Below are 22,656 nucleotides of genomic sequence, written 5' to 3' on the forward strand. Positions count from 1 at the left end.
GGATACGCTGCGCTGCCGCGTGCTGAGGCCCAAGCACGAGGGGGAGGAGGGGGCCGCTCTGCTGCTGCTGTTCTCCTTCGCGGGGGCTGCTGGACACCAGCTGGCGCCTTCTTCTTCGCTGTGGCTGCTCTGGTGGGCTCAGGCGGGGCGAGGCGTCGTGGCAGCTGCAGAGCAAGGGTATGTGCGGGGGCCCGCGGGGGTGTGGGCAGGAGGGAGGGGAAGAGAGGTGAGAAATGCTAGGCGCCCCCCTCCCAGTTTTGCGCTCTGCTGAAGCTTCGTTAAGTTTTTTCTTTCTTTAAAAATATGGGGCAAGTCAAAAGTCAACGCTTTGCAGCGGCGGAGGCGAGTGAAGCTTCACCTGTTGGCTTTTCCGCCTGCAATGTAGGTGTTGGGGTAGAGGAGAGGTGCGGGAAGGGGGCAAGACGTGTGAATCGTTATTTCTGGTGGTTCACATGCGACTGGTACCCAGGCTGAGATGCTGCACGTGTTTTCTTGGGAGTTCTTTCAAGTTTAGTGACACAGTGCAGTCCTGACCACGGTCTTCTGGGAAGTAGGTTTTGTGGAGTTAATGGGGCTTACTCCCAGATATATTACTCCCAGATATCCTGCTGCTTAGAGTCGTGCAGAAAGAAGGTGTTTCTTCCTGGCCTTGCTACACGCTTATGTGTGGAACAAGAATCTCTCCCCCCCCCCCCCCGTTTGCTAACTTAGTTGCCCTGCAGGCTGATGCCCTAGCTTTAACTGGTTTTAGTGAAGAGTTGAAATTCAGGTCAGGATCCCGGCTCTTCACTGCAAATCCCAAACATGTCTACTCAGTTCAGTTAATTTCAATAAAAAGAATTCCTTCCAAGCAAGAGCATCTAGGGTTTGCCGCCTTGGGCACTGAATCTAGATTCATCTCTGAGAGATTTCAAGGAGATGGCTGCAAGAGTAAGTAGTTTGTAAATTGGAGCCTCTGTCATATTCTTGGCTGGGATCACCAGATGGTTATCTGACCATACTGTAATAAAAGAGAAAAGGTTGCAGGCTTAATAAGTTTTGAGTGTTTGCTTACTTCCCTTCAGCACCTCTTAGATGGGAGATGAGCAGAGGCTTGGCACATGTAATTTTATCACTTCTGCTGCAGGTTAAACTTTTCGGTCTGTATAAGAACCAGCCCAGAATTCTGGATGTTTGTAAGACTTAAATTTATGCAGTTTTTGTTATGTGCCTGCATTTGAAAAGGAGCATCCATTGAATTCCCTGAGAGTAAATTATGACTTTCTTTTCCCGCTTCCTCACTAAAAAACGTGGGTGTGGGTGTGTCACTTTTCGTTGCACTTGGGCTCGATTTTTCTTCAGAGCAGTCCCACAAGTGACTACTCTCAGTTAACCCCAGAGAAGACCATAGCCCTCAATGAAACTTTAGCAGGTTGCTTTGTAGGCTACAGTGGAACCTCGGGTTGCAAACGTGATCTGTGCAGGAGGCACATTTGCAACCCGCAGCGCCACATCTGCGCATGCGCGGGTTGCAATTCGGCGCTTCTGCGCAAAGCGCGATTTAACGCTTCTACGCATGCGTGAGCACCTAAACCCGGAAGTAACCCGTTCCAGAACTTCCAGGTTCAGCACGGTGTGCAACCCAAAAATGTGTAACCTGAAGCATTTGTAACCTGAGGTACCACTGTAATTGGATTGCTCTTTTAATGCTGTGGTACTTGTTTGGCAGTCAGGCCCATTGGAATTAACAGGAGTTCTTTCAAGCCTCAGCTCTTTATCAAAATGATGTGTGTTGTGGAATCCATATACTATTTAAACCAGCATTGTGACATGCAGATGGTCCATTTGACGTGTTGGTTACTGGTCCCCAAACCTCCACAATTCTCTTTGAGAATTGCCAAGAAGGGAGAACCTTCTTTGTTAAATCTTTTCCCATCACAGTGGTGAAGTGACAGCAGAAACCAACCTGGTTTTTCAGTGCAATCATACACATCTCTGTGCAGAAATGAGTTCTATTCAGTGGCAGTTCACATGCCCTTGAATATGTGAATAATAAGGTGAGGCACCATTTGAATATGTGCAGAGATATTTCATTCATCGCTGAGTAACTGCAGCCAGCCCCCATACACACACACATTCCTGGAAATGAGGTTAACATTATTGGGTGTGTTTTCCAGCTAACCTGGAATATTGTTGCTTCATTTTTAAAAGTTATGTACTATCTCTAGATTGATCTTACTATTAGGCAATGTGAGGTGATACACCCCAGGCAGCACCCATGAAAGGGTATCCTTTCATTCATTCATTTATTTTTGCCACCATGTGAGGCCTCTCACTTGGTTGTTTTGCTTGAAGCATCAAAATGTCTTAAACTGCCTCCTCAGCATCTCACAAATCTGTTTCAAGTATTGTGCAATTAGTGCATTTACATGTAGTAAGCCACCTGCTTGTAAATGAGCGTCTTCGGTGTGTTCTGTGTAATTTCTCATCATAACAGCAGAATTTTAAAGCTGAGTTTTGTTATTTGTTTTTTTTAAAAAAAGTCCTTGCCTTCCAAACCAATAGGCAAGAAAGTGAGAGAAAATGCAAAAGAGACAGCAACCCCGAGAACATGCTGCATCCGAAAATGGCCATCAGGCTACCCTGTTCCCATCCATATAAGTGTTTAGTAAAGGTAAAGGGACCCCTGACTGTTAGGTCCAGTTGCGGACAACTCTGGGGTTTCGGCGCTCATCTCGCTTTATTGGCCAAGGGAGCCAGCGTACAGCTTCCAGGTCATGTGGCCAGCATGACTAATCCGTTTCTGGCGTACCAGAGCAGCGCACGGAAACGCCATCTACCTTCCCGCTGGAGTGGTACCTATTTATCTACTTGCACTTTTTGGCGTGCTTTTGAACTGCTAGGTTGGCAGGAGCAGGGACCGAGCAATGGGAGCTTACACCGTCACAGGGCTTCGAACCGCCGACCTTCTGATCGACAAGCCCTACGCTCTGTGGTTTAGACCACAGCGCCACCTGCGTCCCGTTATAAGTGTTTAGTAGATCACATTAAAACTGAGCAACTTGCCCTGCTTCAGATCTACTGTTTGCAGCATGGTGCATGTACACAGATGTGCCCAGATGATAACAATAAAGGGCAGCCTCAAACTGCCCCTGACCTATGGCAACCAAGGATAAATATGTCCCAACTGAGATTTAACCAATTGATAACTGATATCTCGTATTGCTAGTTTATGGATTAATGCACAGCTCCAACAAAGGTTCATGGCACATGAAGAGAACCATTTACATAGATGATGCTTCACTTGCTGCTTTCACTGGTCCTAGAAATTATCCCTACCAAAGAGACATCTTCCTGTCCTGTTTAAAAAATGTCTAAGCTCTACAATCCTGCAGCCAAACAGGAAGTGATGCTTAAGCCACCTATGTAGTTTTCTCTCAGACACACCAGTGTGGTTCCTTTGCCGATCAGTACTCTCACAGCAAGCCCTTTGGAAGTCAGTCTGCAAGTGTAGCTTGCATTCAAATCATACCTGCAAGTAGACATTTTCCCTCCATAGACTGCCAGGCTGCTGGCAAAGAAAGAATGTCTGTTTGCAGGCATGGCTTAAATCCAGGCAAGCCCCTTTGAAGGCATGTCTGGTGCAGTTGATCAGATTGGGGCTCGCTGTCACCGCCAGTCAGCTGATCAGGGCTGCCAGTGAGCCCCACTTGCAAAGGAGCAATTAGGAGCTGACTTTGAGCTCCCAACTCCTTATTTGGAGCCCTTTTTTTACCTGCCCTACACCCAAGTCAGGTGTGGGGCAAGTAGGCATGGTTTGGGGTGGGGTGGGAATGTCCTTCTGGGCCCAGGGTTTCCTACCCCTTCATTAAACTTAGATGCCTATAATCCAACACAAACACTTGGGCATTCACAACCCTTTTGGTTTCGCCCTCACTGCCGAACAAGTTGATATGGCCATTCAGTAGCTCTCTCACATTCAAACAGAGGGAAATGCAGAGGATGGAGCGGGTTGTGGACTGCTACTAGTGCCAAAGTCAAACACACCTTTGCGTTACCCCCAAATGAGTCCCAAAATCTCATCAGGGCATGCACACAAGCAGCGCAAAGGAGCATTATGGGAAATCCTTGAGCCCTTTATACACCCTCATCCTGCCATGTGCCGTGCAAGTCACTCATGTTCCAGAGGATGTGTGACCTGCAGGGCTCCAGATTTTGCCGTGGGAGAGGTGTGTGGGCCTCCCATTCCTTGCATCACCTCTTTTTGCACAGGTGCTCGCAGTGCTGGGAGGGGGGGAGAGGGAAGATGGGGGGGGGAGAAGGCTTCTGGTCCCTAGTGTCTCTTGATTGGGCCGGGAAATATGTATGAACCTCTGGAGAGTAGCTGATCTAGGTCAGGCTTTCTCAACCTCGGCCCTCCAGATGTTTTGAGAGTATAATTCCCATCGTCCCTGACCACTGGTCCTGCTAGCTAGGGATCATGGGAGTTGAAGGCCAAAAACATCTGGAGGGCTGAGGTTGAGGAAACCTGATCTAGGTGGACTACTATCTGACTTGGGATAAAGTAGTCTCTGTTGAGCCCTGTGGGCTCTGGGTCCCATATCCATAATCAACTGGATCGAATGATAGTCATTTATATCTTGCCTTTTTCATCAGGACAAAAAAAACCCTCAAAGCTAGGAACAAATGGTCACAACAGGCCAGCTGGAAAGGGTCTCACTCATCCTCTTGTCTCCTGAAGTGTAGCTGGCATGACAGTAATATATCTGTCTGCCTCCCCCCATCCACCCTGATAGAGGGTGACAGAGGCAGGAGCTGCAGCCACAGTGCTGTTCCCTGCAGCAGACTTGACAAGAGACCCTATCCCACCTACAAGCAGAACCGAGGGAGACCCAGAATTTCATGCACAGACCTGTGGAGTCCATGAGGATATTTATAATCCTGAACAAGGAGTCACCTAAAATGGAACGGGTGAGAGTGAAGACAGTCACACACAGAGAGCAAAACCAAGTAAAGCATTATTCATTAAAAATGTGATGTGAGCTTATCCTGCAGAAAAATGGAAGGAGTAGGGGAAGAGGCAGGATCGGTGCCAGTGCCTCAGGATTTCTTTATAATGTTGACACAGTTATTTGAGCGGTACTTTTGGAAACATGTTTCAAGAGTAGATTAACATAATTTTATATCATGGCCGTGCCAAAGATACATTTATAGTAGCTGTGTTGTAATTTAGGGTACATTTAAAAACAACAACTTGGAATTGTGGTGTTTTAATTCCTGACCATGTATTAAAGTCTTTGTAAAAAAAACTTTCCACAATGCCTTTAAATAAAAGCATGCTTTTGCAAATGTGCTGTTCAAGTAACCTAATTCAGGGAGAATGAAAGCCAGGCCTTGAAGAGAATGCACAGAAGTGTTTGCCTACAGTGAGAGAGAAAAGGATAAAGGAGCACTTCCCCCAAAGTAGTTTTTGTGATGGTGCCAAAACTCTGTGTTCAGTGCAATGAGCTATGTTCAAAATGTCATTGATGCTCAAAAGCAAACTTGAATTGGAGCAAGATACATTTCTGCAAACTTGAATTTTACACATGTGTTCTAACTCTGGAAGGGCACTGTGTGGGTTTTTCAAACTGATCTTTCTTTCTTTCTTTTTTCTTTAAAAAGTATTTCGTTTGAAAGAGAACCATAGATTCCATCAACTGATACAGAGACTCTTAACACAAAGGAATGCAGGAAATTCCACACTCTTTAGAGTTGTTTTGGTTACTGCTTTTGATTTAATGATATGGTGCCTTTAAGCCAGGGTTAGGGAAGCTATTTTAGATAAGGAAACATCGTTGCCAATTTTAAATTGCCCAGCAAGGCTAACAGAAAATAACAACCATGCAAATCTGTGCTCAGTTTCGACGGTTTCATGTTTTTTTCTTTGCACACATGGATTCACATGCAAGAATGATGACTTATACATCTCAGTGCTTCCTTAAATGCACGCTCTGTCCCACCCAAAGACACACAAAGTAATGATAAAAAAGAAGCTTCTATTCCTTTGCTCTGGATAGCCAAGAACAGGAGGCTGTCCTGTGCTTGTTTATTTCCAGCAGCAGTTTTCTCTCTGGAGAGCTTTGTTTCAAAATGCCCTTGAGGCTTAAAGCCAGTTCACACATTTCCCAGTTGTGGAGCTTCTAGAAACAGAAGCAACCTGCACTTCTGATTCCCTTCTTTCAATGCAACATTCGTAACCCTTACAAGTCTCTGCCAGATCATATCCAAAGGACCCTATGCATCCCCAGCGGGGGTCAGCAGTATGAATGGCAGGTCTGCTCCCCCGCCTGAGGCAAGGCGAGCTCCTTGCCTCCAGCAGCAAGATCCACAGGTGTAGCAGATCTGGCCGCCAAGGAATTGATAACCCATTGTAGATCTTCATTCACCCCTTTTTCCCTGGCGGGGGAAGGGTGCCATTTTGTGGTTTGCCTCAGGTACCAAAATGTCTTGGGCCAGCCCTGGTAAGTGGGATGTGCCTCTACAGGCCCTGGAACTAAAGAATATGTGAATTGACCACTGACTAAAAAAATAGTGGTGCCGAGTGGAATTTGTTCCAGCAGCAGGGCCAACCTTGAAGTTTCAGGGGTCTCTTGGCAACACTTGGTTCTCTTTCTCTGTAGTCATTCTGCCAACTGTGGAGGTCAACTGAAACACAGCAGTTCAGATGGTTGTCTCTTCCCACCCTGCTCCTTTTCATTTAGCTGGCGTGGAACTCATTGAGTTGCTTTGAACCTGAGCTTGGAGCCGAGCCCCCCCAGAATAAAACCAAGTAACCAGTTCAAAATAAGTGCTTCATCAATAGTCCGAAGGATCCTTTTGAGGGGGTGAATAGGGCCTTTCTCTTCTCTAATGTTAGGCAGGCAGGCCAAACTGGAGGAGGAGCAAAAATAAGAGTTTGGGGATTATAGTTCTCCTGTATCTTGCATATGCTTTGACCTGGTGTATGAGGGCAAACAGTAAGGCTGTGTACACACCATATTTATTTCTTTTGACTAATAATAAGGAAAGAGGCCAGGAGGGGGAGAGCCACACTATACATTTAAAACATGCCCCTTCTCTAAAAAAGAACCCTGGGAGCTGTAGTTCGTTAAGGGTGCTGGGAATTGTAGTTCTGTGAGGTGAATACAGGATCGTGAGAAAGCATTCAGAGAAGTGGTTCCCTTTTTCTGTGTAAGCATTCCAATCCCGTAAGCCCTCACATAACAGTGTTATGTGCCCAACAATGTATAGTTTTTAAAGCTTCTGTCTTGTTTCCAGTTGTGGTAGCTAAAGCTCCCCCCCACACACACCAGTTTTAATTGCTCTTCTGTATGTTTCTGAGAGTAGGTAGCATGATTGGAACTATACAGCGTGGCTATTGGAAAGATCTATAATAGCATTACAGAAGCCAACAGATAAAAGATGCCCGAAGTAAGCTAAAAATTATATATATATATATATTTTTCCTGGGATGGAAGTCAATGTAAAAAGTGTGTTTGGAGAGTGAACTTCATAAAGTTCTGGTATGGATGCATGTGTTTAGGGAAGAAAGCAACCATTTTCCTGCATTAAATATCCCTGTATTCGTGTTATAAGAGTCACACTGCAATTATATTGTGTGTGTGTGTGTGTGTGAGTGAGAGAGAGAGAGAGAGAGAGAGAGAGAGAGAACTAGTGCCGAACAACTGCATAGGACAAATCACAGAGTTTAGAAATGCTGATGAACCTGAGCCAGAATTGAATCAAGTTTTAAAAATAGTTTGACTCCCTGCTTTTTACCACTATAACTCTCCCCTTTGAGTCAAGCCTCCTAGATCACTTTGAAACCCCACCCTTGAGGAACATGGCCCATGGAGATAGGTTAGAAACTGACTGATGGCATGGTGATACCAAATTAATGGGGATAGTTAAATTTCCAAGGAGCCAGAAGTCATCTGGAAGAGCTGATTTGGCCCGTGGTCTTGAGGTTTCCCACCCCTGCCTTTAAGCCAACATACTTTCAATTTTTTCCTCATTATTTCCTGTGTGAGTTGTGGTGATGCTTTTAAATACTTCTTTCTAAACCACATTGTGTTTCCTGTTTCCTATCTATTCTTTACCACAAGTGGTTTTTAGAAATACGGTGGTTGAAACAGATTCAAGTGACTGTAGTTGTTTATGCTTAACTTGTGAAGATTTTGCCTTGTTGTGGTTGTAATCCCATGTAAGAATTAAGAGTGACAGTATTTTAACGCTCTTCAGGATGTCTCCTCACATCTAATTTCATAATTAAGGGTTATTATGCTAGGACTGGAAGCAAAACCTGGGGGAAGATATCATCTGACTTGCACCAAACCTGGTACAAAAATATTAAATTGGAATGTTTAAGAAGCTTTGCTTCAGATATCACATTAGAGTGAGTGATATCAAGAGTTAGTCATAGTCGGAATAGGTCTCCTCTGTGCATGATTTAGTTGGATATCACCCAACGTGTTTTTAATCTTTTATCTCAGAAAACAGATGCACACAGTTCCCAAGTTTTATTTCTCAAAACCCAAGGAGATTTTGCTTTATAGCGGCTATAAATGTAATGGCAAACCATAGTTTATTTTATGAGCATGAGTAGCCTTGATCTCATGCACCTTTTCCTCCACTTTTCCTGCTCATGAACAGAATAGGTTAGAAGTTCCCATTCCTGGCTTTGTGGCAAACCATGGTTTCTCCTTTTGTTTGAACAAGAAGTGATGGTTTGCCACAAACCAGCTTCTAGACTTATTCTTACATGCACAGGAGAAGGAGAGGAAAGAATGTATGAACTCGAGGCTGCTCATTCTCACAATGGCGAATGGTTTGTTTTGTTACAGTTAAATCTGGCCAGTATGTGTGTCAAAGCTTTCCTGACTCCCTTAAAAGTATGTGAAGGCATCAAAGTAGAGTTCAAACTTGAAGCATAGAATTGGGTCCTGAATGTGCATGCTATTCTTCATTCTGGTATATCATTACAATATAATTATTGTGCCCCTGTCGCCTTCCTCTTTAAATCAGACATGGATGGGATTTGGGTTGATGTTCAGACATGGAAAACAGAATTGTGCCCTGATCTTGTGTACCAAATTCCATCTAGATATACAGTGGTACCTCAGGTTACATACGCTTCAGGTTACATACGCTCTGGCGGTGCGGCAGCTGCGGGAGGCCCCATTAGCTAAAGTGGCATCTCAGGTTAAGAACGGACCTCCGGAGTACTTAACCTGAGGTACCACTGTATTGGAGTTCAAGCAAAAGTCTGTAACAAACAAGCACACTAATACAGGCAAATTAAACCAAAAGGACTCATTTCTCTTTAAGAGTTTGATGGTGGCTGGTGGGTACCTATGCTGAAAGTGTACTTTTTGCTCTCTCGCCCTTCTGAGAATGCATATTCAGGCATGTCATAGATCAAATAGACCCTTGTTCCCTGTATGCATCATCTAACAAGAAAGGATTCCCTTAATTGAGACCCACCCATCCATCCACCTTCTACTGGGGGTAGTGTAGAGCATCCATTTGCAGGCTCTCGACGAAATTGTAAGGTTTTGAAAATGTGATACAGGCCAAAGCATCTTGCTTATTAAAAGGTCTACATAAAACACTATTCTTTAATTCCCACTGAAGGGAAAGTTAAGGCTAACATTACTCTGGCTTACAAAAAGCACTTAAATCACACACTGTGTTATGTTCCCCACCCTGCATTCTGAAGTGATAACATTGCACAAGTCTTCTAACTTGTGATGTCGATGAGTAAGACGCAGCTCACCTTTTGGTATGAGCAATTGTCCATAGTAAGTACATATGGAGGTAATAAGAATTCAGAACCTTATTACTATGATTGCCGTTGAGCAAAGTACATTAGCTAATATATGAACCGTCGTTTGGCAGGATGCACACAGTGCAGAGCGCTTCATAGGCGCTAACTAAAACACCCATTTTAATTAGGGAAATAGGTTGTAGCTGGTGGTGGCACTAAATACCTTCTGCTGGAAAAGAGGAGAAACTGGCGCACAAATTTATCCATTCAGATATTTGATACGTTGTTATTTTAAATGGGAGGCATCGGAGCAGGATTGTGTGCCTTCCAAGTGGAGTTGTTTTGTTAGGGTCAAATTCTGTTGTCGGTTTCTCTCCCAGAAACCTTGCTGATGTCAACAGAACGGCAGAAGTATTGAAAATAAAGCGGAGGCTCTGTCAACATTCATTTCGCAATACATTGTTGAACAATGCCATCGCTAGAGGAAATCTCTTTCTTTGAACCATGTCGCTGAGCAATATTTTTTGTAGGAATCATGATAATTCAGAACACACTGTTAACAGTGACAAGTCATATGTCTCTACTCTCCTGCCTTAGCCTAGACTCATGGCCTATCGGCTCTTGCTAGAAAGCAACATTCTTAGGGTTTCTTTCTTTGTTTGTTTCTTAAAACAGGTTTTGAGATCCCACAGAAAAACATATAGGCAGTAGGCCTGAAAGTAAAAAAAATAAAGTTATAAAATCGCTTTCACATTTATCATTTTCAAATTTCATTATTTTTAGGAGCCCATCAACAAAACTGAAAATAGTAATAATAACAACAACAACAACAACAACAATAATAATTTATTATTTGTGCCTTGCCCATCTGGCTGGGTTTCCCCAGCCACTCTGGGTGGCTTCCAACCAAGATTAAGAATACATTAAAATGTCACACATTAAAAACTTCCCTGAACAAGAGAACAAGGGAACAAGAGAAGCATGTTGGCCCCAAGATATGATTCTTGATTTTGATGGTAGGGATGTCTCGGGTTCAAATCCGCAAATAATAATCCTGTGAAAGAGGGCAAAGAGAGCCACACCCTTGAGGGCTGGTGTGAGGTTGCATGGGCAGACATGGATCCTAATCCTTACTCACCATGAGGCACGCTGGTGATCTTGCGCCAGTCACGATCTCTTTACCTGACCTACCTCACAGGGTTATTGTGTAACGATAAAGTGTAGGACCCATTCTAGAGAGTGAAGAGGCTGGCCATCTATCCCAGCAGCAGTGCTTCTCACATATGGAGTACCCAGGAAGTGGGTAGCATGAGAAAATTCTCAATTTGCATACAAAAAGTCAGTTTGCAACTCCAGGTTAGGCTGGAAAAGACCCCTGTTTGGAAACCTAGAAAGCCTCTCCAGATCAATGGAGGTGGTACTGAACTTGATGGAGCAATAATGTAGCTTGGTGCAAGACAGCTTCCTATATTCCAGTCTCTTGTCTTAAAAGATGCCTGCTCTGGGTTCCTTTAAGGAGCCTCCAAAATTCTAGAGCAAGGATGTTTTTTTAAAAAAAGATGTCTTCACATATGGCTGCTCTTATCTCCTTAGTAGAAGATATAAGGTAAAGGTAAAGGGACCCCTGATCGTTAGGTCCAGTCGTGGCCCACTCTGGGGTTGCAGCGCTCATCTCGCTTTATTGGCCGAGGGAGCTGGCGTACAGCTTCCGGGTCATGTGGCCAGCACGACTAAGCCGCTTCTGGCGAACCAGAGCAGCACACGGAAACGGCGTTTACCTTCCTGCCGGAGCGGTACCTATTTATCTACTTGCACTTTGAGGTGCTTTCGAACTGCTAGGTTGGCAGGAGCAGGGACCGAACAACGGGAGCTCACCCTTTCACGGGGACTCGAACCACCGACCTGATCGGCAAGCCCTAGGCTCTCTGGTTTAACTCACAGCGCCACCCGCGTCCCAGTAGAAGATATAATCTTGATTAAAGTATACCAAGTTTCCGTAGATGGGGAACCATGTAGAACAGAGAGGGAGAACCTTTGGCCCTCGAGGTGGTGTTGGACTCGCATCTGCTCCAGCCAGCATAGCCCATGGTCAGGCACAATGGGAGTTTGAAGCACAACTTCTGAAGATCACCAGCTTCCTCTTCCCTGATGCAGAGGAAGGGAGGGAGGTTATTTATGAAGTGGCACCAAAATATTTCCTTAACAGGAAGGTCCTAGTGTTAACCAGCCCAGAGTTGTATAAAATGCATTGCATTTGCCTGAGCTTTCAAACCAAGGACAAATGGCACACACATCTTGCTTCTGTTTAAGCATTTGGGAGGGTTTAGCCAACAAGCAGCGCAGGTGTGAAATTCACTTCACTTCAGGTGATACACTTGCCTGGTTCATCATGGCACCCAGTTGGGTTTTTTCTCCCTCAGCCCTCCATGCTCACGAGAGGCATTTTCTGTATACCTCCGGTGAATGGAAGGCGCTGTGAGTGCGTTCTTGGATATGTAATTAAGCTTTATTGAACAAAGGTAATGTCAAATTCCAATCGGAATTTCTGCTTGCAGTTCAGAGTTAAAGGTCTGAGGCAGCTCTGCAGATCATTATGCTTATCTCCCATGGCTAATGCAGTTCTGCTCAGCCTCACCAGCAATTCATCTCTAATCAGTCAGTCAACATTCCCAACACGCGTTCAGCATAAAGAACAACAATAACAATACATTTTTATGGCTGCTCGGGTGCTGAGTGCTGCTCAATCACTGTCCCCCTCTTATGCAGAAGGGGTGGAAAGTGCTAGTAAAGTGAGCAGAGGTATATTGTTGCATATAATTTCAAGCGACAAAAGCTAGCCGAGCTGTAGGCATGGTTCAAATTGCTGGAGTATTGAAAGCTTAGCCTGCTGCTGATGCCCTGTTTCCTTCTTGCTGCTTTCCCATTTGATTAAAACCTTGCCTGCAAGAAAAGGACTGTACTTGGGAGAAAACCACAAGGTATATTCTCCAGTGCCCAGAATAAAATGAAGCTTAATAATAAGGAGCACATGTTGCACCCACACAATCTTCTCCAAAGTGAGTGCCTGAGCCAGCAATTTGTTGAGTGCTCAAGGTTCTCTCGTGCAAATTCTCCTCCCCAAGCTGATATTAAGGCTGGTCCTGTACATGTTTACTTGGGCTGGGGGGAGAGGAATCTTTCTAAACTCAATGAGGAATATTCCTAGGTACAGTTGCAGTCCCTTGCATGCTTACCTGGGATGTAGGTATGTATGTATTATTGCATTTGTATCCCATCTTCAAGGAGCTCAAGGAGAGTCTCACGCTCTACCGACTAATGTTTTGGCTGGATCCATTCTCAACAAACCTGAATTCTCAAATTCCCTTTAAATAATAATTATTATTATTCTGGAACAAGTTATCAGCAGTGAGGTTAAGTAAGAGCTAAATGAAAGTGGTTTGGGAAATACTGTGGTACCTTGGTTTGCGAACTTAATCCGTTCTGGAAGTCCATTCTTAAACCAAAGTGTTCTTAAACCAAGGCATGCTTTCCCATAGTAGCGGGGGACAAATGGAACACACTCAACAGGAAGCGGAACATGTTCTGCTTCCAAGGCAAAGTTCACAAACCAGAACACCTACTTCCGGGTTTGCAGCATTCTTAATCCAAGTTATTCATAAACTAAGCTGTTCTTAAACCAAGGTACCACTGTACTCTGCCACTGGCAAAACAGTCTTACCACATATACCACACAGATAATGAAATAAAATAAAATAAACAACTTTCCTCCTCCTCAGCTAAGCTATTCTGCCATAACCAGTTCACCTGGAAATTCCATCTCTTCTTAATGATCCACCTTCCTGTATCTTGAAAAATCTAGGCTTCATTTGCAGAAATGTCAGCAATGGTCCTTCTGCAAGGATGGTTCTAACTCTTGAGAGTGTGTATTGCTACTTGGTATAGCGACCAGGGTTCAAATTCTACTCAGTCATGAAGCCCACCGTGGGCCAGTCACTTAGCCTGATCAGGGTTGTTATGAGGATAGAATGGTGAAAGAAGCTTATACATCTCCTCAAGCCCTTTAGAAGATAGGGGGGTATAAATTTAATTTTTTAAAAAATTAATCACTAGGGGAAAGGGGATGTGGTTCAGTATTAGAAATCATGCTTTTGCATGCAAAAGATACTGTACTGTGATCAGTCCTTGGGCTCTCTAGGCAAGGCTAAGGAAGATTCTTATCCCAAACTCTGGATGGTGGGTACCAGTTAGGGTTGACAACCCAGAGGTGGAAGGAAGAGAGGTCTGACTTGGTATAGTACAGCTGCTTCCTATGTCCCTATATGCACTTAAATTTTTTTTCAAGAGAATCACATTTTGTGGGTGTGCAAAAGGTATTCATTCTTGGCACTACTTCTTACAATGTGAGTAGCCATCTTCTGTGAAGACAGAGATTCTAGGAAGGTGAGCAGCTGGTCCTGTTTTGGTAAGGTTTTCATGAGCAAATCAGGGATTACAAGCTACTTTGTCATTCTCTAATCCCTCTCTGAAGTGTACTTTTCATATGACAGTAGTGTTTGAGGACTGGGACATTCTCAGGGAAACCAAAATGCTTGTTTACAAAGCTATTGTACTACCAGCCTTACTGTATGCTTGTGAAACATGCCAACTTCTCGAAAGTTTCCATCAACGGTGTTTCCAAAAAATCTTACACATCACTTGGGAAGACAGGCGAACTAATATAAGTATACTGGATAAAGCAAAGATCACCAGTGTTGAAGCAATGATTCTTAAACTCAACTTTGTTGGACTGGTCATGTAGTGTGGATGCCCGATGACTGTCTTCCAAAGCAACTACTCTGTTCCAAACTTAAAAATGGAAAGCGTAATGCTGGTGGTCAACAAAAGAGGTTTAAAGACTGTCAAGGCAAATCTAAAAAAATGTAGTATAAACACCGACAACTGGGAAACACTGGCTCCAGTTGGAGAACAGCCTTTACCAAAGGTGTCATGGACTTTGAAGACACTCGAACTCAGAACGCAAGGGAGAAATGTGCTAAGAGGAAGGCATGCTTGGCAAATCCATACCGTGTTCAACTCCACTGTGGAAGGACGTGTGGATCCAGAATTGGCCTACACAGTCACTTACAGACTCATTGTTAAAACTGTGTTTATGGAAGACAATCTTACTCAGCTACGAGTGATCGCCAAAGAAGAAGACAATTTTGTAGTGGAGTCACATATCATTTGCTCTGTGCACATGCAGTATATTTAGGGAAGCCCAGCTTTGGATATTCAGGGACTTGGTGGGAGGGGAAGGAAGAGCACTTGCCCCCTGCAATTCACTTTCCGCATCTGAAGTGGTCCTTGTATCTTCCCCTCCCTGCCCTTCTTCATGGTGAGATGTGGATACTTCTAATGTGGGAACCCTCTGCACACAAAGCGATGGGACAGCTCTGCTTTGTGTGTTATGGGGATGCATAGGAGCAAGGCAGTAAAGGGGCATTTCATTTGATATTCATTCCACATCTTTAAAGCGTCCAAATATCTCTCCTGCAATTAATATCAGACGTTATCTCACGTTGACAATTCAATAAATCCATCCAGCGCAATCCATAAAATAATTCTGTGGTTCATTCTTCTTGCCTTGTTTGATGATAAGGCGTTTCATAGTCCTTTTCATGCCACATTGCGACATGAAGTTAAAGCAACTGTTTAAATGGGAACTGCATGTGAAAATCATTCGGTATCCCTTGCTGTAAAGAGATCTCCCTTTACAAATTAGGTGTTTCATATAAAGGATGCTCATCACTAAGATGTATGCTAGAAACAGGTAATTAGACCTTCCTCTTGGTGGAATGATGTAATACATTGGGACTGCATTTTGTTCAACTTCCGGTACTAATCGTACAAATTCATTTGTTGACATCATTAGCATATATTTGTGACTATTACCATAATCTGTACTTTAGATCGGGGACATCCAACTCCCAAGAGACTATGATCTACTCACAGATAAAAAAAAACCTACCCATCTACCCATTTGGGGGGAGACCCCAAACTTGTTGAACTTTTTTTTTTTAGGGGGGGGCAAGCCGCTTCTTGGGGGGGGGGCAACATAAATCGCTTACTGAGTAGAAAACTCGGCAGCGATAACTCCATCTTCCATTTTTGCGGTCGTGTGCAAATTAAGGGAAGAGAGAGGGGCGGGGCCAGATGCCCTTTTCCCCCCCATGGAAGAAAGTGGTCCTGCGATTGACCACAATCTACCACTATCACCCGGAGATCAACCTGTCGATCGTGGTCGACCAGTTGGACATCCCTGCTATAGATTATCTCTGGTAAACTATAATTGCAGGTTATGTTTATATTCCTTTCTGCCTGAACCTTTGGTGACCTTATTTAGGTGTGCAGTCGCTATTTTAAGATATACACCTTTTCTGCCTTTTTGCAATGTACCCCCATATATGTCTGCTGAGGAGTAAGTTCCACTGAATTGAATTGGACTTACTCCTAGGGAAGTGGCTCTAGAGTGCAGCTGTTAGGTTGTTGATTTTAATCTGCAGAATCTGTGAGGAGGTTCAAGATTTTGGTATGTAAGATACAATGTAAGGAAAGACCATTTTTCATCTTACAGAAGCTTATTAAGTAGGTTATTAACCAGGTGAAGCCGGATGTGTCGCTTGGACAGCAAAAATGTCCTCTGCCAAACACTGTGTTGTGACAAACTTGTTGAAAATGTTAAATATGTTCTGCTAAATGAAACAATTGGCTCACTTTGCTCCTCTTTTGTTTCTTCTTTTTAGATTTTCTCCTTTCTCGGAGAACATAACAAAATCCTAAAAATTCCAAGAAGGACTTGGCAATGCAATGAGTGATCTCCGTGTTCCTTGGAAATCTGTTGCAGTGTGTGCTGCTGATTCTTTCTCTCTGTTTCTGGAATTGTGTTGTAAGATGGCTCCTTGTTCTAAACCAGTTTTTAATCTAGTTCAGTTCAGTGCTAGCTTGATCTCACCTGCTTTCATACAATAAAATATTTCCATTTATGTTTTCCTTGTAGAATGACCAAGAATTGTTAAGTGGGAGGAGAACTAAAAGTAGGACTCCTGTGATTTGAATCAAGGCATCTGCCTATGACACCACTGGCACACTGTTTCATGAGCGTAGTAGGTTGCTCATGCTATACCTTATGCATGTGTGCTGGTTCATCAAGATTCATAAACAACAGAAAGCATAATATTTGATGTGGAACTAGATGTGACGAGGGGAATCTGGTGTTTCATTCCTAAGACTAATGTGAAGTGAGGTGCAGGACAAAATAAACAGGAGGAAGATAATGCCTAATTCTTCCTCTATCTGCAGATTCTCACCTGCAAATGCCACCAAACCTCACCCTCATTTTGCACTGACTTTATGTTTCCTTGCCACTGCCAGGCTCAAAAATTCTCAAGTTAGCCAGTCTGACAGGGGAAATGACTGGGGGGGGGTGGATATTAGCATGGGAGAAATGGCAGTCACAGGAGGGGTTTGCTGATTCTGTCCTGCAGCTGCCCACCCTCAGAGTTTCAATCTCTGGGCAAACGTGGGTTTAGAAGCACCTTTTCCAAGATAATGTGCTTAGAAAATAGATACTAGCTCAGCTATGGACTGAAGCTTCATATTGTTTCTTTTTTGCCTCTTTAATGCCTCATTCTGACAACATTAAAGAAGAATGGTGAATATGTCTCATTGCATTTATTTACTAATTGGTTTTAGGATAGGCTAAGCCTATATATTTCATGCCCTGGGAACTTAGTTGCCTCATTATCTAGTCTCAAGCGTTCTCCCCTCTCCCACCAAGTGCAGCGCATCTCAATTATCAGAGCATCCCTGGCTGCAGTTGTGCACATTCAGCATTTAGCCCTTGTCAGCTTTCGAACTGGCCACTGTAACTATCCCTTTAAGAGCAGTTTGATCTGCAGTAATTAGCAAGCAATAAACGTTTACCTCAGTGTCACTGAAAAGCTTCCTGGGCAGATTTTTCCTGCAGGGCAAACCTCTATTTAAAAGGGAAAGTGGGGGAATAGGCCACACTAGGTTGTTGCTGTTGTTTTTTTTCTTCTTGGCAACACTATCAGTATCTATTGCAAGGGGTAAAATGTTTAGCAACTGAGCCCACTGTTCCTAGACGTGGAAGAATCGTGTGTATGTCAAATGCACCAATATTTTTTTCCCAGGGCAAGGAGGGATAGAACTGAAATGGGACAGAAGACACACCAGATAAGCACTCAAGGTAGAAGTAGCAATAGCAACAGCAGACGTCTAAAGAAAGAAGCTTATAACTAAAAGCTTAGTTCTCCAATTTTTGTGGAAACTCCTTTTTATGTGTCAGCTTTCGGTTTTCCTCCCAGTTAAGCTCTTACTAACAGCTAAGGGTGAGGCAGAAGGTGAAAAGGTCATGATATCTGTACTGAGCAATATTACAGTGGTACCTTGGTTTACAAACTTAATCCGTTCCGGAAGTCCGTTCTTAAACCAAAGCATTCTTAAACCAAGGCGTGCTTTCCCATAGCAGCGGGGGACACAATTTACAAATGGAACACACTCAACAGGAAGCGAAACATGTTCTTATTCCAAGGCAAAGTTCACAAACCAAAACACCTACTTTTGGGTTTGCAGGGTTCTTAATCCAAGTTGTTCATAAACTAAGCTGTTCTTAAACCGAGGTACCAATGTACACTGGTGGTTTGCTTGGGTTTTTTAAACCAGACGTATTTGTAAGAGAAGCAAAAATAAGAATAGCAAAAGAGCATAAGAAGGGCAAATGCCCATCTAGACCAGCAACCTGTGAATTGGGCAACCTAACGTAACAAAAGACTCAGCTCAGCAGTTGGTAGCCCCTGGCCGAAGCATGAGTGATAAATCACACAGACGTAATGCTGTATTTTATGCTGCTTTAATCAAGGTAGACGTGATTGGCAGATGATGTCATCATTCAACTGCTGGCCAATGAGGGGAAGTCCACATAAGCTGTAGGTGCTTGAGAAAACCCTGTGGTGTACATTTGAGAAAACTTGACAATTGGCAAGGGCGCAGCCAGTCTCTTCCTGGATTAAAAGGGGGTTATAGTTTGGGCATGGGTTGCAGGCATGAAATGGGGCTGTTTTCCCAGCCGTTACATGGGGAAGAAAATTAATGTCAGGGTTGTCAGCTTCATGGACTTTGGATGCAAATGAACTGCAACAAAATGTTGCAGTGCGGAGTGCTTCTTTTCAGGATTCTATCCATTCTACATTCACCATCACCCAGTTTTATTACTTTCTTCCAGGCAGTCAACATTCTGTAGTCACTGCACACTGTCATTCCTCTCTGCGCTTTTTTTTGGGGGGGGGGTCGGGGTACACCCTTAGGTGTATTCCCCCGAAATTACTTTTGGTATTTCTACAAATCTTCAGGTTCTGCCAAGCCTGGCAAAAATACCTCGTCTGTGTGGGTGGCAGCGCTCTGGCTTAGTAAACAATAGCACTCACAGCCTGAATATCAAAAACAGAGGGAACAATCTGTACACTTAATACACCCATGCTTATTTATCAGCTTACCAAACAATAACTGTCCTGACAGATACCTGTATATATATTCAGGGAGAGTTGAATGATGTTAGGCCAGTTTTAACTAGAATTTTTGGCCCCTTTGCCATTCTTGTATGTTAGTTAACCCATTGTCAACTGGAAAAAAACAGCTGCATCAGATTGACTCTGTCCCATCTGAGATGACAACATTGCTCTTGTTCAAAGAACTTTGCCCTAGAAAAATAGGCAAGCAAAAACAAAACTAAGGTCAAACTGGATTTGCTTGCTGGCTCACCCATTCCTACAATATATTGCCTGAGGAGGAGGGAGAATTCCACAGGTGTTTGGCTGGCCCTTGTAAGAAGAGCCTGCAGGATCAGGCCAGTTGGCCCATGTAGTTCAGCATCCTATACTCAAAAGTGGCCAGCTGGATGCCGGGACATTCGCAGGGAAACCAAAATGCTTGTTTACAAAGCTATTGTACAACCAACCTTACTATATGCTTGTGGAACATGGACCACTAACATTTCATTAGTTTTATAATCAATTTAACATTTCAAAGTTTGACTCCATTCCCTCTCTTTCTGCGGTTCCTTAAATTTATTTTTTAATATCTATTTTGCTCATTTAATTACCTACGTTATGAAACTGCAGGTTATTACAGTAATCCTGCCAATGTTTTTATCTGTTTGCAATTTATCTGTAAATATTCAATAAACCATTTCCCATTCTTTTATAAAAAGTTTGTTATCTTGATTTCTTATTCTTCCGGTGAGTTTCACCATTTCTCCATATTCCATAAGTCTTCATTTCCATTCTTCCTTTGCTGGGACTTCTGCATCTTTCCACTTTGGGGCAAGCTGTCTTCTTGCTGCTGTAGTAACATACATAAATAAATTTCTATACAATTTAAGTAGTTCTGTCTCTATAATTCCCAAAAGAAAATACTTTCTTCTAACCATCCAGAATCTTCCAATATTCAGCTTCATTGAGGCCTTGCTCTCCAAGAAAGGATTTAATACAAGAAACTTTTTCAATTTTTGCAACTTCTAGCACTAGTGACATTGTGCCAGCATATTATTCAAACAGCTTTTTTCTTCTTTAAAAAAAATCAATAATTATTACTTGTATTCTGAAAGGAAAGACACATTCCTGTTCTCCGGGAGCTAGCAACCCAAACAGTTGTGTGTTGCACAAAAAGGACTGCCTCCCTGACCTCTTCTGGCAAGTTCCTTCCTGTCTCTAGGGAGGAGCCGTAGGACACAGAAGCGTTGCCTGTTTCAGAGGGTTGGAAGTGGGATAAGAGAGAAAAAGGGATTCTTTCACCAGATTAAACAATGCGCCCACCAGCGATGCACACATTTGGGACCGCATGTTGATACAAGACAGGTGTCAGCAAACATTTTCAGCAGGGGGCTGGTCCACTGTCCCTCAGACCTTGTGGGGGGCCGGATTATATTTTGAAAAATAAAATAATAAATGAACGAATTCCTATGCCCCACAAATAACCCAGAGATGCGTTTTAAATAAAAGGACACATTCTACTCATGTAAAAACACACTGATTCCTGGACCATCCACGGGCTGGATTTAGAAGGCAATTGGGCTGGATTTGGCCTCCGGGCTTTAGTTTGCCTACCCATGATATAAGATATTCCAGACCAGGCTAGAACGGGCACTTCTCTTTTCAGAAGTTAATTGGTTCCTGATTCTATTGCCATTCTAGTACAAAAGCAGCTCCATCTCCTGGGCTCAACCTACATTTCCATATGGGGTATGGAGCAGAACAGGGCTTCAAAGCTTCTCCATTGGCTTGAGGTGCCACTTGTGAGTGAACGGACCCTCTGATCTGACTCAACTTCCTGAGGGAGAGTCCTACTGGATTAGGCTGAAGGCCTATCTACTCCAGCATCCCACATTGCACATTGGCCAGCCAGATGCATATAGGAAGACCATTCATATTTAGGCATGAGGACAATTGCCCTCTCCTGCTGTTCTTTCCCAGCAACTGGTACCCTGCTCCTGATAAACATAGCAGATACCCATCATGTCCGATAGCCATTGATAGCTTTATCCTCTGTGAATTTGTCCAGTCCTGTTTCAAAGTCACCTTAGCTGGTGAACGTATCTTGTATCAATTCCATACTGAACTATGTGCTGTGTGATGAATGACTTCAATTTATTTATCTTACTGCCTTTATAATATTCCACCTTTCCTCCAAGGAGCTCAAAGTGGCATACATAGCTCTTCTCCTCCCTGTTTTATCCTCACAACAACCCTGTGAGGTAGGTTAGGCTGAGAGTGAGTGACTAGCCCAAAGTCATCTGGTGATATCTGTGACTCAGTGGGGCTTTGAACGCTGGTCTCTCAGGTCCTAGTCCAGCACTCTAACCACTGCACCACGTTGTCTCACCATACCTTCTCTCTGTTCTTAACCGCTTTCCATTGAGCTTCATTGGATGACCCCGGATGTCAGAGGTTGGGTGCATAATTGAAATACTTTATTGTCACTTGTACAACTTGTATAAGTGAGATAACACGAGCACCTCCCACTCAGCTCTCTTAGTCTTAATTCCCCTCGTTTCCTTTTTTTAAAAAAGATATTTATTAAAGTTTCACAAATTATATAATCAAACACAACAATACAAACAAACACAAACAAGAAAAAACAAGTATAATTTCAAATCCTTATTTTCTTAAAACTTACTTCACCGACCTCCTCGAACCTCCCCTTTCTGCATTCCAATTTCAAATATTTAGTTCAGCAAATCCTCACCCTTAATTTTATCTAATTGGTAACCTTTCTTTTCTTTTAACTTAATCTTTACAGCTGTAATCCACTTTCTAAAGCCACATCATTTTAACACTCATTAATTTTACAATGTTTCTTAAGATAGTTCTTAAATTTCTTCCAATCTTCTTCCGCCATCTCTTTCCCCTGGTCTCGGATTCTGCCAGTCATTTCTGCCAATCCCATATAGTCTTAATTCCCCTCGTTTCCTGACGCACACCCACCAAACCCGAAAGTCAGTTGCCCTGTTGTTATCTTTTCATTCAGCAGCCTAACAGCCCATGGATAGAAGCTGTTCTTTACCCTGTTGGTGCGACTATATCTTCTGCCCGAGGGCAGAATAATAATAATAATAATAATAATAATAATAATAGAATCATAGAATCATAGAGTTGGAAGAGACCACAAGGGCCATCGAGTCCAACCCCCTGCCAAGCAGGAAACACCATCAGAGCACTCCTGACATATGGTTGTCAAGCCTCTGCTTAAAGACCTCCAAAGAAGGAGACTCCACCACACTCCTTGGCAGCATAATAATATGTTAGGGGCTGGCCAACAGGTGCAGTTCTATCTCT

At 43.3% G+C, this 22,656-nt stretch overlaps 1 long non-coding RNA gene across 1 annotated transcript; it reads left to right on the top strand.

The window, feature by feature from the left end:
* The first annotated feature begins 36 nt into the window (after positions 1 to 36).
* Positions 37 to 17,466, top strand: LOC310707463. Its single transcript, XR_014526470.1, has 2 exons — positions 37 to 177; positions 16,549 to 17,466. It is a non-coding gene; the product is annotated as an uncharacterized lncRNA (long non-coding RNA).
* The last annotated feature ends 5,190 nt before the right edge of the window (positions 17,467 to 22,656 follow it).

The sequence above is a fragment of the Podarcis liolepis genome (assembly GCF_965112155.1).
Source record: "Podarcis liolepis genome assembly, chromosome: 5".
Taxonomy (NCBI): domain Eukaryota; kingdom Metazoa; phylum Chordata; class Lepidosauria; order Squamata; family Lacertidae; genus Podarcis; species Podarcis liolepis.